Below are 11,899 nucleotides of genomic sequence, written 5' to 3'. Positions count from 1 at the left end.
ATGATTCCTAAATAAAAAATCTTAACTTAAGAAAAACAGAATTAATTTTGATGCCTTGGTTGATTGCTCCGATACGCATCCGAAACATATCATTTCTTATCTTTAAAATATACTAAAATTGGTTTAAGTGATGTATTTTTCAACGATCTTGATTGCGAACAAATGTTTCTAAATATATGATTTTATTTTGATATTAAAAAGATTTATTATGTTTCATGTATACTTTGCTGTAAAATCATTGAATTCTATAAATATATATACTTGAATGATCTTCTATATGTTTTAGTCTTGTGCTTCTATCATTAAAGGAAAAAGCTATTTTTTAAAAAAAGTAGAGTAAATGCTCCTAAAGCTAGAAATATTTTAACTCACTCAAATGACTCTTAAAAGAAAGAAAATGTAATTGCTTTTGAAAGAAATTGAGCTTCAAAAGAATTATTTTGTGACTAATATTTCATTACATCTTCTCAAAGATTAAGACAAAGAATAACTTGCTCTTGAAAGATTAAAAAAGAGTGATTGCTATAAATTTTGAATAATTCTAGATCACTCTACATTCTTGATATCATAGAATTTCAGTTCTATTCATACTTATCATCAAAATCTGAAATTCAACAAAGAAAAGAATGATTAAAGAAGAATGCATCTTGTGAGGGGGAGCTTTAGATATTCAATCTAAATGCAAAAGGTTACATCCATTTGATGAATATCTTGAATGTTTTATGGATTGATTTTGATAAACCTCTTTGTGTTGCCATTGCTTGCCTTGAGTTGAGTTCTATAAAGTTCGTCTTATCTCAAACATTAAGCTTTATAGAAATATGCTCTCATTAGTGTAAGCTGTGCTGAAACTTATAGAAAAAATATATTTTCGAGATTGACAACTTGAATATTTTATTGAACATTATCTTCAAATTCTAAACTCTTAAGTGGAATGATCAATTAAGGGGGAGAAAGAAAATTTTAGAATGAGAGATCATATGGAACTTAATTGCATAAATCCATAACTAAAGGCAAGAGAAAGAATACTAAATAAGAAGTGATCCTAATACTCTCCAATATGTATCATTTGAAATTTAAATATGAAAATCTTTATGATACACCTTGAGGCTTGTTATTTGGTTAGTATATCTTATGCATCAATCATGAACCAAATTACAATTCAAACAGTTGATCTTAAGAGCCTCTAGTTTAATGAAAAAGAGGAAGAATAATGTGTTGAATTTTCTAAGGGAGAATAATGTTGAATTTTCTTGAGTATCTCTTGTGAACACAAATTTAAAAGTAGCTGCTACATATGATAAATTTATAGATTTTAAAATCAGAAAATCAGCTGTTTTGAAAATTATTTTTTTAAAAAAAAAAATTCATCTGTCTCTATTAGAAAATCTATTTTGGAATTCACTAATGAGTTCTTATTGGCTTGCTCTTTAGAGTTTCAATCCTGTGCCAATTTATTTTTATATATATTAAAATGTGTTTCTCTCTAAAGGAATAAAAGAAAGTCTTTAAAAGAGCTCTAAGATGTATCAAAAATTGCATGAATCCATATTTTGGTATTTGTGCCCCAATGCTCTTATTATCATAAAAGAACTTTGAAGTCATTAAGAATTAATGATCCAACATGATGGTATGTTTTTCAAGTATATAAGTTTTGATCTTATACTCTGAAAATTAAATTGCTCTCATGTTGATAAAATACTTAATATATTGGGCAAAAGATCTTAAATGAACAAGCTTTCATACTTATTATTGAAGAGAGGTTAGATTTCCATTCGTGCCTTCTTTGAATATCAGTCTTGATACTCCTTGAATTAACTTGAAAAAGATTCCACCTATACTTGATTTGAAAACTATCCTTGGAATCACATTCGATGTGCTCTCATCATAATTTGCTCTGAAATCATCTTAATTGGCTCTGATCTATGCTAATTAATCTTATTCTGACATTATTGCCTTGAGTTATATGATTCATATTCTTGCAATAATTTGACATGCATTAACTGAAAATCAGAGTACTATAAAAAAAAAATATTTGAGTACCATTATCTTTGTGCTTAATGTTTCATTATCTTACAACCTTTTTGATGTTGTCAAAAAGGGGGAGAAATATCTGAGTATATGCTCATAATGCTTTATGTGTTGATTATGTTAAGATTAAATCTAAAGCATTATCATGAAGTATATTTTAAAGATATATATTTTCTACTTCATGCAACTTAGCTATGCATTACTTCTAGAACACAATATATTTTATATTGCATATACTCCAAGTTTTGTCATCATCAAAAAGGGGAAGATTGATGACCCAAAAATTGATTTAAAGATTAATTTTGATGATCACAAAACCTTGAAGTATAATTACTAATGCTTGTGTTGTAAGAAGAAAGATAATTTGTTTTGCAAGGAACATATCAAGTTGGAAAAATACAAGAAGGCTTCAAAAGCTCTCAAGAAAAGTTGGAAGAAGCTACACTTCATTGGCCCAAGTTTCAAGTTCAAAGGATTCAAGTTGGAGGAGCAAATTCAAAGAAAGATTCAAAAGAATAGTCCTCGAGTCGACTCCTGGAAGTTCCGAGTCGACTCTGGCACTCTAGAGTTTCAAGGAACAGTGCTCGAGTCGACTTCGGGATTCTGCGAGTCGACTCCGACTGAGAACAGACAAAAAGACAGAGAGTTGATTTTCAGCACTGCAGTGCTCGAGTCGACTCCCAGCCGAGTCGACTCCTGCCTCAGCCGAGTCGACTCCTACTTCAGCAGAGTCGACTCGAGCACGCTGGGAGGCATAACGGCTAGTTTTTTCTTGATTCCAACGGCTCTATTTTTCTCTCTAACGGCTAGATTTTTGTTTCCACTCCCTCTAAAGCTATAAAATCAAGAGGAGAGCTAGGGAAGAAGGTATGGAAGTGGGAGAGAACACTTAGGAAAGAGATCTCAAAGAAAAATCTCCCAAAAGCACAAAAGGGCCATTCAAAGCAAAATAGAGAGAAGAAGAGCATCCAAGTGAATCCCAAAGCTTCCTCTTCAACTGTGTGCTGCCTCAGTGATCTTCTACCTTGTGCCAAATCAGAAGAGGGTCAAGTAAAGAAGAAGCCGAGTTCCTTCATCTACAAATTTGTTTGAGGGCTTCTTCTCTTTACTCTACTTGTTTACATTGCTATATTTGCTTGTTTAAGAAGCTTGTATTTGTTTTAAATTCTTGTTCTAATATCTTGTAACTTGATTCAATCAAGGGATTGAATCAAGGGGTTAAGGTTTGTTGGTGAGCCAAAGGAAAAACCAACGTTGTAAGGTTGTGGTTGGTGAGCCTTTGGGAAAACCAACTGGGTTGATTGTGAACCCGGAAAATAATCGTTGTAAGGTTGTGGTTGGTGAGCCTTTGGAAAAACCAACTGGGTTGGATTGTGAGCCCGTGAAAACAATCGGTTAGTTCTAGTCGGTGAGCCTGTGAAAACCGACCGAGTTCGTTGTGATCTCGCAAAACAACAAGTTGGGTTGTGAGCTTGTAAAACAACCGACTGTAATCTGAGGGATTATAGTGAAATTTCCAAGAGGTCTTGGGGAGTGGATGTAGGTGTTGGGGTGCACCGAACCACTATACATCTTTGTGTTTGTGATGCCTTATCTCTTGTGTTTCATGCCTTACATTCATGCTTGATTGTGTAATATCTCTAGCTTTGTTTTCTATAGAGTTATAAGTGATTGTTTAGAACTTGCTTAGCTTCCACTCCATTCTTACCATACACATAGATTAAAATTGATCATACAACTATAAGTTAATTTTAGATCAATTGCACCCAAAAGCCATAGTATAATTGTTCTAGCTTAATTTTCCACTGCTTTACTTGTAATTGCCTAGAGCTTAAGTAAATAACATCTTATCATTCCACTGCATTCTATTCAAAGTAAAAATTAGGGAACATAATTTTTAGAAAACCCAATTCAGCCCCCCCCTCTTGGGTTGTCACCTTGGGCAACAGTTTGGATTACCAGTGCATTTAGCATTCTTCAAGCCAAATACCTTTTAGATTCTTTACACCCTTAGCTGAAGAAAATCTCTCTTTTTTTGTTTGCAAGGGAATGTTTATTGTATCTTTCATCGAGGTGTCCTTCAAGTTGAAATTTCTTCCTCATAAATTCTGTATCATTAGCAAAATCTTTTTCTTTTCTTGAAGGCAATTCATTAGGTTTTCTAGGATACAAAAACATTCATACAACATATTTCTTAACTAGATGACTCAACATGAGACACGACAATAATTTAATTTGAGTCACTTTACTCAAGAGATTGCCTAAATATAAGCAAGCTCAAGTCACTTGAACTAAAGAGATAACTTCATTAAGTAAAATAGTTCAAGGACAAGCATGTGAGGCAATAGAAAGATTCATTAAAGTTAAATCAATTTTTTCTTTTCAGAATCAATTTAACTTAGATTCTATTTGCTTAAGATAATTATCAATAAAATATACAAGTTGAATTTTAATCAAATTATCTTAAATAGTTGTTTCTATCAAAATTTTGATTATGAGCTTTCAACACAGATACTCTTGTTTCAGGAAGACAGGCAATCTTCTTTTAGAGCAAATAAGAAATATTTTTGACTTATGAGAGATAGTTCAAGAAAATTAATATTCATGCTTTAACAGATTTTTATGCTCAGATTAAACATGATGAGTTAAAAATTAATCAGTAAAATTTGAGATCATTTTAGGAGAGGGTATTAATCATTCAATCAAGGATACAATGATTATGCTCAATGAAACACTTTAAAGATCAGATTTATTGACTTTAGTTTTAGAATAGTCTTGAAAATTACTTGTAAGAGGAAAAATAATTCGTTATTGTAAGACTTTTAAGTGAGTTTTTCATTATGATCATAACACATTAATCATTTATGATTGAACCAATTTGAGATGATGATGATTTAACATATGATGCACACATGCGACTTATAGTATATTTCGAATAATCATATAAGGAATGAATGATATAATGATAGATTATATTCATACCTTCACAAAAGATGAAATAAGATTTCATAAGTATTATGCTCAATAAAGTTTTAACATGAAGGCATGAAATTAGCATCAAACATTTATACTAGAGAGGAAATTTAGATTTTGTAAACTTGAAGAAGAAGGTTATATATATATCCATTCATTGTTTTCTTATCATGATGCAAGCACTAGAAAGTTTTATGCTAAAATCATTGAGATAAGATTTAACATAAGAGGCATTTAAAAACTTTGATGCAGAGAGTATCGTAATTTCATAAAAAGATAATTTCGATACACGATGTAGAATGTTAAACCTTATACTAGATTTAATGAATAAATTGAGACTTATCTTTAATTATGTGTCAACGCACTCATTTGTATGAAAGTTTCATTTGTTCCATGGGTAGCTTGGCACACCTACATCTACACCATCATATTTTCATTTTGGGTACCCAAACTTGCTTGGATCCTTGAGGGTTAGTGCATATGGTTCCTTTGGAACCCAAATCTGTTTAATAGTAATAACTTTACCATTTGATTTATTCGTATTAGAACCATAGGTAAAGTTTTTATACCCAATCTTTTTATGTTTGAAATAAGTTATCTTATTTGATGGTTTGCCTGGCGAATTGATAACCTTTTTCTTTAGGGGTTTATTGTTGAGCAAGGGAATCTAGCCAAGTCTTGATTTATCAAAAACAAAATGTTGCCTTTCAAACATCGTTTTTAATCTTTCTGAACTTACAGTGAATTTATTAATAAAAGATTTCAGTTGGTTAACTTCTTCACTTAAGTTTTGATTTTCTTTAATTAAATTCTGATTTTTCTGAATCAATTCTTCTGAATTTAACCTTAAGCGTTCATTCTCAGAATTTAATTTGTCTTTCATTTCAGCGTAAGAATTTCTTTTTTCTGACATTTTCAGATTTAGCTTTTTAAGATTTTTATTTTTTATAGCTAATTTTCTACATTCACCATACAAATCATGAAAAGCATTTAATAGTTTATCATAAGAGAATTCTTCTTGAAATTCATTAGGTGTAAAATCAAATTCAGATTTTACCTTATCTTCTTGTGTCATAAAGCATAAGTTAGTTACCTCTTGTAGTTCTTTGGAGCTAGTATCATCATTGTTGCTCCTAACTTTCATTTTCTTGCTTGACTCTTCCTTGGTCAAGGCTTTCTTGCTTTCTTCCTTTCTTCTTGCTTCCTATTCTTCTTTGTCTTTAGGAAGCTTTTGAATTTTTCGGTGTTTGGGTATGGATCCTTGTTTTCATCACCGAATTCTTCATTTGTTGTTCTTTCTTCCTGATTGGGAGATTCAACATCTTTTTCTGCAGGCTCACTGTTAGTATATAATTGAAGCACATGTGAGCTAATCTGAATTTTGTCATAAATATTTTTTAAAGTATCCCGGATCTCCTTAGCAGATAAGCATGTAGAGATTTCATTAAATTCAGTTTCATGGATAGCACAATATAGTATGTTCATAGCATTAGCATTCAATTGTGCTAAGTCTTTTTCATTAATAGTGTGAGAGAGTGAGTGAGGGCCATTTGTTATGATATTCCATAACTCATAGTTTTGTGATTGAACAAAGATTTTCATTCTAGCTTTCCATTGGATATAGTTATTTTCATCAAACAGTGGAGGTCTGTTTATGGAAAGTTCCTCGATAAATAACACATTATGCGGGGTTGCCATGATCTTTGGCTCTAGTCGGTTAAGACTATAAATGACAAGAGAGTACCTGCTCTGATACCACTTGTTGCCCAAGATGACAACCCAAGAGGGGGGTGAATTGGGTTTTTCTAAATTTTTGGTGCTTTAAAAGTTTTCTTAGTTAAGTGCGGTGGATGCTTTCTTAAATTATTTGAATGAATTAAACTAAAGCAAAGATGAAAGATAATGCAAGAATAAGCATAAGAACAAGCACAACACAAACACAACGATATGTAGTGGTTCGGTGCACCCCAAGGCACCTACGTCCACTCCCCAAGCATTTTCTTAGAAATTTTACTATAACCCCTCGGATTACAGTAGGATTGTTTTTCGGGCTCACAATCTAAAACCTTTACAATTGGTTTTTCGGGATCACCAATAAACCTAACTGTTACTTTTACGGGCTCACCAACAACCTACGTTGGTTTTACGGATTGACCAACAACCTACGTTGGTTTTACGGGCTTACCAACAACCTACAATATTGGTTTTATGGGCTTACCAACAAACCTTACAACAAGAATAAAGAACAAGGATCTAAAGCTCCTAAATGAGCAAATAAAACAATTATAAGCTACAAAGAAGAGTTTAAAATATAGTTATCGCTTTAATAAAGCTCTTCTCTTCTTTGTCAAGATTGCTTCACTCTTCAAGGATTGGTGGAGCTCTTAATGTCTCTTGGAATCTGCTCAACCACTTTCTTTTGACTCTTGAATGAAACAATTGAATGAAGCTTGCCTTGCTAGGGTTTTCTCTTGAATGGACTTGATGATTTCCAAAAGGTTGCTTCCTCTGATGAATACTCCCTCTTAAATACTCCTCCAACCTCCAAATAGACCTTCCTGACCGTTGGATTGAAGAAACTAGCCATTTATAGCCGTTGGGAGCTTAAAAAATAATTCTGCACAACTAGCCGTTGAGCTGTCAGTCGTGCTCGGGTTGACCCCAATTCTGCTCGGGTCGACCCCAACTCTTCTGGGATCGACCCTCTCAGAAAATCCAGAGACCATGTTTTCTGCGTTTCAAGCTGGGGTCGGCTCCAACATTTCTGGGGTCGGCCCCATTGGGGTCGGCCCCATTGGGGTCAGCTCCAATATTTCTGGGGTCGGCCCCACTAGGGTCAGCTCCAACATTTCTAGGGTCGGCCCCACTAGGGTTAGCCCCAATTTTCTGGGGTCGGCTCCGCTACAGTGTTTTCAAGAAACATAATTTTTGCATTGGAAGCTTGGGGTCAGCTCTGGCTTCTCAAGGGTCAGCTCTACTGGGGTCGGCTCCACTTTCCTTGGGGTCGACCCAACCTTGTGCCACTTGACGCCAACTTGTGCCATTTGAGCTCCAAACCTCTCTAAATGTTTCGGGGTCGACTCCAACTCTATCCCAAGTGCTCTTGAGTTGATTTTACGCCCCGTGCCAAGTGTGCCACTTCATGCCAATGTGTGCCAAATGTGCCAGGGTCGGCTCCAAACCTCTTGGGGTCGACTCTAATCATGATTCTCTGCATCTTAGGGTTAGACTTGCACATAAGATCAATAAAACATATTCCAAGTAAATTACAATGCATGGCACAGTAGAGTTTCATACCCTTAATAGTAGAAATTACCGAATTACCCTTTTAGGTATTTTTAACGTGAAACTTTGCCAAAATGGATTCTTAAGCTTTCTACCATTCTCTATTACAAATTTATCTCGTTTATCAATTCTTGAGAGTGGTTTTGACCATATATTCCTAATGTATCATGAATGTATCGAGGGTGTGCCATTTATCAATGATGTATCGAGTTAATTTGCATTTCTAATTTGATATGGCCTCAATGGTTGTGTTAATCATCAAAATAACATTATCATTCTCACCCTTGAACCGCTTTCTCCTCATCCTAGGACCCCTCCACCAAAGACAAATCCATTGCAAGGGAAAAGAGGAAACGAAGGAAAAAGGGGAGTAAAGGAAAAGAGGGCCTTGGAAACCTGAGGACCAAAAGAAAATCAAGAGGAAAGATAGAGAACCTACCAGAGATTTAAGAGAAGAAAATACTCTAATGAGGAGGAAAAACTCCATCAAGAATAGGATAGAAGGACCCCAAGAGGTTCTCATCCACCCTCGGTCTCTCTCTCCAAGCGCTGGATTGTAGGGGGTCAAAAATGAAGGAGATGCATGGGTCTTCTGCCTTATATAAAGCCCCTGATGACTCGAATTGACCTGGTGGTTTGACTGCTCGGGCTGATCTCTGCCACATGTCGCCCAAGCATTTGATCTCATGCGACATCGGGATCGCCACCATCAAAAGCATTAATCATTGCTCCAAAAATTCCACTAGGAATGATTCTGCTTTGGAAAAAAGCAGATATTAACATGCAATCATAAATGTAGCTTCCAAAAGATCTTCGAAATTGAAAAGACAACTTCGACTGATCGGCTTCATAGCTTTCTTCGATTAGTTGGCTCGACAGAAAAGGCTACTTCCTTTGCTCGATCCAAGCAAGCTAGCTCGACCTTGAAAGTAGGTAGCAAATGATACAACTTGAAATTGACCACAACCAATGTTGTAGGCCAACTAATAGGAACTCATCACATAGCCATAAGTTAACCAATAAAAGCCTGCCATATAGCCGACCTTAGAGGCCTGTAGAGAGTCTTGTGAATTTCAAGATATGCCCTCTAACTGGCGACAACTCAGCCATGATTGCAAACAATTTTCTTAACCATGTGACATGTAAGCAATCCATGTGGGCATAATCTTCGGGCGAGACGCGATCTGTTTTCAAAAATAGCCAGAACACAGGCCCAATTTGCTCGGCGACGGGTGCTAGCACTCGCCTACATAAACCACACCCGAGGACTATCTAGGTAAGTTCTCTAGACTTTTCTATGTCCTTTAAGCTCTATATTGACCCCATTATGCCGCTCTTACAACACCTCCACTATTTTCTGAGAGTTGAGTCCAACTTAGGTATCAGAGGGTCCTTCTTCGGACACTCTTCGGTAAGAGGATTTTCTTTATTTGTATTATTTCAGATCATATCCAGCATCAAAGCCACCATCTGAGCAAAGTCTTCTTGTGGAGTGATTGATTAAAACCCCGTTTGATTTTGATGAGCTCAAAGCATTTGAGTATATCGTGTGATTACTAATGAATTCAATTGAGTGTTTCAGTGAAAATCCTGTCCAAGTGTCTCTAGACTTGGTTCATAGTATTTTGGATAAGTTAAGAAGTCTGCATGAACCAATGTTTGAGACTCGAGTCGACTCCCGAGTATCACGAGTCGACTCCAAGCGTATCAAGGTCACTGGCACGAGCTCGAGTCGACTCCAGATCAGTACGAGTCGACTCCGACTGAAAACAGACAGAAAGACAGAAGAGCAGTTTTCGGTTCTGAGATTCGAGTCGACTCCAGTGGAACGCGAGTCGACTCCGATGGTTGGCAGGTCGACTCCAAAGGAAGCAAGAGTCGACTCCCAGCGGTACACAAAGAAAAAGTCAGAGAGCGTTTTATGGACTCTGAGATTCGAGTCGACTCCCGCAGTACGCGAGTCGACTCCGAGACTGAGCGACCATCGACAGACAGAAGACCAACTTACTGCCTCTGAGATTCGAGTCGACTCCCAGACAGCTCGAGTCGACTCCAAGACAAGCTTCACGTCAAAAGGCAGAAGACCAACTTTCGAAAACTGAGAGCCGAGTCGACTCCAAGGAAGTTCGAGTCGACTCCAAGACTGGATGAGCCAAAAGACAGAGAATCGAGAGTTCGGGCTCTGAGATTCGAGTCGACTCCCAGGACAGTCGAGTCGACTCGAGTGGACAAAATTCAAATTTGGATCCACGGACTTCAGTGGATGAGCCGACTCCAAAAATTGCCAGGTCAACTCCAGAAGTTGGCGAGTCGACTCCAGGTCAAGACGAGTCGACTCCCAGTCAAGACGGCAACTTTAATTCAAATTTGGAACAGTTGCCGAGTCGACTCCGGAAAAGCTTGAGTCGACTCCTGCTACAGCCGAGTCGACTCCTGATCGCGCGAGTCGACTCCAACCCACCAACGGTCATATTGTCAGGCTGCGCAGAGTGTGCAGAACGGCCAGAAAAAGCAGAGTAACGGCTAGTTTCCGTGGGGGTTGGCTTAAATAGCCACAGAGGATTGTAGCAAGGTAGAGAACAGATATTCCACTCAAAGCACTCAAGCTTTCAAGCTCTCCAAGTGCTCTTCAACGAAAAAGGGAAGATCTGCATTTACTGCTCCAACAACATCTTCCCAGCATTAAAAGCTTCCTCCTCCTGCATTCAAGTCGACCACTCTTTCAAGAGGAGACCAGAGTTCAAGAAGCCTTGCCTCTTCACCAGCTTAAACGCGTTTGAGGGCTTCTAAACTCCTTCTTGTTTATATTGCTTTAAATCTGCTTAAGAGAAGCTTGTTCATCTGTTTTTCGTTCTACACATTTGTATTACTTGGTTCAATCAGGGGATTGAATCAAGGGGATTAAGGTTGGTTGGTGAGCCAAGTTAAAACCAACGTGTGTAAGGGTTTGATTGTGAGCCCGGAAAAACAATCGGGGTTGGTTCTAGTCGGTGAGCCTGGAAAAACCGACCGAGTTCGTTGTGAGCTCGTAAAACAACAAGTTTGGTTGTGAGCTTGCAAAACAACCGGCTGTAATCCAAGGGGGTTATAGTGAAATTCCCAAGTGAGACTTGGGGAGTGGACGTAGGAGCAAGGGTTAGCTCCGAACCACTATAAAACTTTGTGTTTGTAGTGCATTGTCTCTCATCTTCTTCCCCGCACATTACTCACAGCACTAGGCTTTAATTAAATAACTTGCTATAGTTTTTAATTAATCATCCACAAAGTTTTAATTAGCCAAATTATTTTAAAAACCCAATTCACCCCCCCTCTTGGGTTGTCTATCTGGGCAACAAGTGGTATCAGAGCCAAAAACTCTTCCACTCAAGAGTTAAAAGATCAAAATGACAACCCCATTTGGATCTTCTCACATTGAGGGTCAGTCCACCCAAAGACCCCCTTTCTTCAATGGATCTGACTACTCATACTGGAAGGCTAGGATGAGAATATTCATCCAAGCCCAAGACTATGAGATGTGGTCCATTGTAGTAAATGGGCCATACATCCCATCCATTTACGTAGATGGTGTTAAGGTACCTAAACTAGAAATGGACTGGGATGAACATGACAT

This window comes from Phoenix dactylifera, chromosome 4 (genome assembly GCF_051530095.1).
Source record: "Phoenix dactylifera cultivar Ajwa chromosome 4, Ajwa_hap1_PhDact_Kaust_v1.1, whole genome shotgun sequence".
NCBI lineage: Eukaryota > Viridiplantae > Streptophyta > Magnoliopsida > Arecales > Arecaceae > Phoenix > Phoenix dactylifera.
This window is presented reverse-complemented; position numbering follows the sequence as displayed.